At 47.0% G+C, this 4,149-nt stretch overlaps 1 protein-coding gene across 1 annotated transcript in view; it reads left to right on the top strand.

Moving 5' to 3' along the window:
• Positions 1–220: 220 nt before the first annotated feature.
• Positions 221–4,149, top strand: part of Wdfy4 (WDFY family member 4) — a 247,344-nt gene continuing 243,415 nt past the window's right edge. Inside the window, exon 1 of the mRNA XM_033761851.1 lies at positions 221–301. The gene's annotated coding sequence lies outside the window, so the exon portion shown is untranslated. The remainder of the gene's footprint in view (positions 302–4,149) is intronic.

Here is a 4,149-nt window from a genome sequence, read left to right on the forward strand (position 1 = left end):
ACAGGCAGGTGCTGCTGGTCAGACTTGCACTGCAGGGCTGCGCTTTCCCTTTCTGTCCTCTGTCCCAGAGCCCTTTCTGCAGTCTGAGCCATACCAGGGAACTCAGGAGCCATCCTGTGGGGGGTGGCCCCGCATTTGTCAGTCCCACTTCTGCTTTCTCCAGGAAGCAAGCAGAGGCCCAGCTTGGTGATTCATAGTGAAACAAAGCTGCTGGGCGGCTGGGCCCTTCCGCAGCCCAGGGCTGCCTGGGGATGGAGGCACCCATGCCAGCAGACACCTGTAGGCCCTGACCGCGCTCCAGGTAGGCTACCTTGTTCCTGCCAGAGTGGGCATGGGGCCCAGCTCTCAGGGTGTCAGGGTGGGGACCTCGGCCACTGCCTAGAAGCCAGTGCAGCCCTAGTGACCTTGAGTACCAGGTCTGGGCTCCCAGTTGTGGGAGGAGCTGGAGAGCAGCAGAGAGGCTGCGTGGAGTGGGCACCTGCAGGATGGGGGCCCCTGTATGTGTTGATGGCCGTCACTCTGGGGTCCTCTGAGTCACTCCAGGCTCCCCCGCCAAGTCCTCATATCCCACCATGGGCCAAGTCCTTTCTGCTGGGGAGCGTGACTCTACTGCAGCCTGGAAAGGGTGATTCTCGCCCTTTCCAGCCCTATGTTGGCCTCTGAGAAGCACAGGGCTATGATCCGTTCTGCTTCTCTGGGCCGTACTTCCTTGTCTGAGTCACATGAGACTTTTGAAAGCCAGTGTTTCTTGGCAAACAGGGCCACCTGGCTCCTTGAGGATCAGCCCTTCTCTCCCCAGAAAATGGAACCTTTTAGAATGCTGACCCAGCTCTTGTCCCACCTCTCTGAAGGGCTAAATAAGGCTTTTATGCTTTATCATCTTTTCCTTTTTTTTTTTTTCTTTTTTTGAGAAAGGTCTTGCTATGTAGTTCAGGCTGATCTTGCACTCGCTGTGTAGCCCAGGCTGGCCTCAAACTCTTGGTGGTCCTCTTGCCTAGCCCCTTAGGTGCTGGGATTATAGGTGTGTGCCACCACATGCATCTTAAACACTCAATTTTAATGTGATTTTATGCATCATCATCATCCATTTGATTATTCAACAAATACTCAGAGAGAGGCCACTGGCTGCCAGGAACTGGTAGAGGGTCTGGGCTAGTGGAAGGGGTGTGTGGGCCCAGGGCCAGGACTGACGTGGGTGAGAGGGGAGGCTGGGAGCTGAGGAAGGCTCCACTGTCACAGGGAAGCAGAGCCATGCACTTGGCCGGGGTCTGGAGGAGGAGGCCCAGGGGATAGCAGCGAGGTAGCACCAGGTGAGGGGCATACTGGGGACACAGCCTGAGAGGTCGGGGTGGGGTCAAGTCAGGGCTGGCCCTCCTGTCTACCCTGAGGGCCTGGGAAGATTTTCCATGTTCAGTGGATAGAAAAGACAATGCAGAAAAAGCAGGTGGGGTAGGAGGGATCAAGTCCACAGCCCTGTGAGCCATTGCCTTTCTCTTCATTCGAAACCCTCATTGTCTTTGAGGCCTTTGGTGATCCTGCCCCCACCCTCCCTTACACACAGGCACACACACTGCAGTCCCCATCTGGATTTATTGTTTCCTTCCTTTTCTTTCTGGTTTTACCCCATATATTTCAATTCTTTAATGGGTGTGATCTACTTTTGTGCAAACTTTATCAACATAGAATTATATTCTTTAAGACTTGTTTAATTGACTCAAAATTATGTTTCTGAACTTCCTTTGTGTTGTTGGATGTGTTCATGGCAACTGCTGTATAGTATTCTGTTCTGTGAACATCTGTTTATGTGCCTGTCTGAGATACTGCCAGTGGGCCCTTAGGTACTGCTGAGGTTAATTTCAACTCTAAGCAGTACAGCTAGGGCTGTTCTTGTTCACGTATCTTGGGATGCTTGCAAGGCTTTCTGTAGTGTATATACTCTAGCAATGGAATCTGTGTGTCCAAAGGGACACTCATCTTCAGCTTCACTGGGTGACACTATGTTGTTTCTCGAGGTGATTAGAACCTTGGGCATTGGTCTGGGCTCCTCAGATATGGAAGGAAGTTTACACAGGACCAACACACACCCTCCCATGTGCTTCAAGCCATCTGTAGATTACATACAGTATTTGCTGGCTGCGGACATGCAGAGCCTGCAGGAATGAACTCTACACTAGTTCAGTGACCAGTTAGCAACACATGAACATTTTTGTTACCTCACACCATCACCATCATCAGACATTGTTGAGTATCTTTAAGTGAGTAATCGCAACTTGGATCCCTCTTCTGTTCCAATCTCTTACCCTTTTCTCTGTGGGGCTATCTGTCTTCTTTATCCTATTGATTTGCCACAATCAATCCATATTAGGGGCATTGATATTTTGTTGCAATTATTTTTCTCTTGTTTGGGCCTTATTTCCTTGTGTTGTGATTTCTGTTAGTGACTGAACTGATTAATTTCCATAAGTTTGATTTGTCTCTCTATTCCTTTATGAAATACACTTTCCAGGGACATACGCTGCTTCGTACTCTGAGGTCATAAAATTATTTCAAAAATTTTAGAATTTGTCTTTTGCTTTTCAGTCTTATGTCCACCTGGAAATGATTTGTTATTTTTTCTCTCTTTCTTTCTTTCCTTTTTTTTTGGTACTGGGGATCAAACTCGGACCTTGCACTTACAAGGCAAGGGGTGGAACCTCTGAGCTAAGGGATGATATATACTTACTAAAATTTTGTTTTCTTCATATGGATAGCCAGGAGCGTTCACTCCATTTATTAAAAAGCTACTGAGCTACATTTGTTTTAGCTACGTAACTACAGCATCTTTGTTGTGAGTGAAGTCACCATGTAGATGTGAGTCTCTTTCTGGGCTGTTTTTCAATTTGTCTATTTTTTGCCAATGTTAAATAGCATTACTTATAAATTTATAAATAATGTGCTATCTAGGAAGACTCTCCCATATATTTTTCTTCTACCATTCTGCCTTGACTACCTTTGTAACTTTCCTTCTTTCAAGCTTAGCATCAAGTTTAACAGATATGTTCATATTTGATTGGAAATATAATTTGGGAAGAACTAAAATCTTTATGAAAATAGCCCTTTAGATGGTGGTGCAGGCTTATAATCCCAATACTATGTTAGGCTGAGGCAAGAGGATCCCAAGTTTGAGCCAGCCTGGGGAATTTAGTGACTTCGTGAGATCCTATCTCAAAAAAAGGGGGGCGGGGCCTGGGGACATAGAGCAGAGCAAATGCCCTGGGCTCAATCCCCAGTGCCATGAAAAAGAAAAATTCTAATTCAAGAATATGATTTGTCTCCTCACTTGTCTTCTTTAAATTATTTTATTAAAATTTTATAATTTAAAAAATAAAAATGGTACCTAATTTTTTTAGATCCATTCTTAAGTGATTTATATTTTACATGATCTCAATGTTACTAAAACTTTTTTTTACTGTGACTGGTGAAGACTTGCATTTCAAAGCAGACTCACCTGGCTTTGTGTGGAGAACAGATTGCAGGGAAGCAGAGGGAAGAAGACAGCTACCACAGCAGGGGCTTGAGCCACCAGGCTGAGGGTGGTGGTTTCCTCCAGAGCAACAAGTCAGAGATAGCGGGGTGGTCAGGGCCTGGGCAGACTGGAGATAGTGTCTTGAGGGTGAGATTTGATGGTGCTGTTGATGTTAGGTGTGGGAGAAGGGAAAATGAAAAGTGACTCTAGAGCTGTAGGACAAAGGGGTTGCTCTAACTGCACTGGGTCAAGGGCAGTAGATGCGATTCCCATGGTGGTGCCTGTTCGGGACGAGAGTCTGGACCTATGGAGGTGGAGAGACCTATCCTCTTCCCTCCTCCCTCCAGCCCCAGTGACAGCTAGGCCTCCTGGGAGTGGAGAGGAAGAATCTTTACCAGGAGGAAAAGGGGCCAGCACTTGTTTTATTTTTGGCTGGGTCCCTGCAGCTCCTGCTCCCTCCCAGCACTGCAAACTGTCAGTACAGATGGGTCTCCTTCTGAACCTGTGGCTGGGGGTCCCTTGGGAAACCCACATCAAAAGTGTAAGCCTCAGGTTAAGGATTTAGCTCAGTGGTGCTGCTGCCAGCCTTGCAAGCACAAGGTCCTGAGTTCAATCCCTAGTACCAAAAAAAAAAAAAAAAAAAA

Source organism: Fukomys damarensis, unplaced genomic scaffold (genome assembly GCF_012274545.1).
Source record: "Fukomys damarensis isolate Sample0158 unplaced genomic scaffold, DMR_v1.0_HiC HiC_scaffold_1, whole genome shotgun sequence".
Classification (NCBI taxonomy): Eukaryota; Metazoa; Chordata; class Mammalia; order Rodentia; family Bathyergidae; genus Fukomys; species Fukomys damarensis.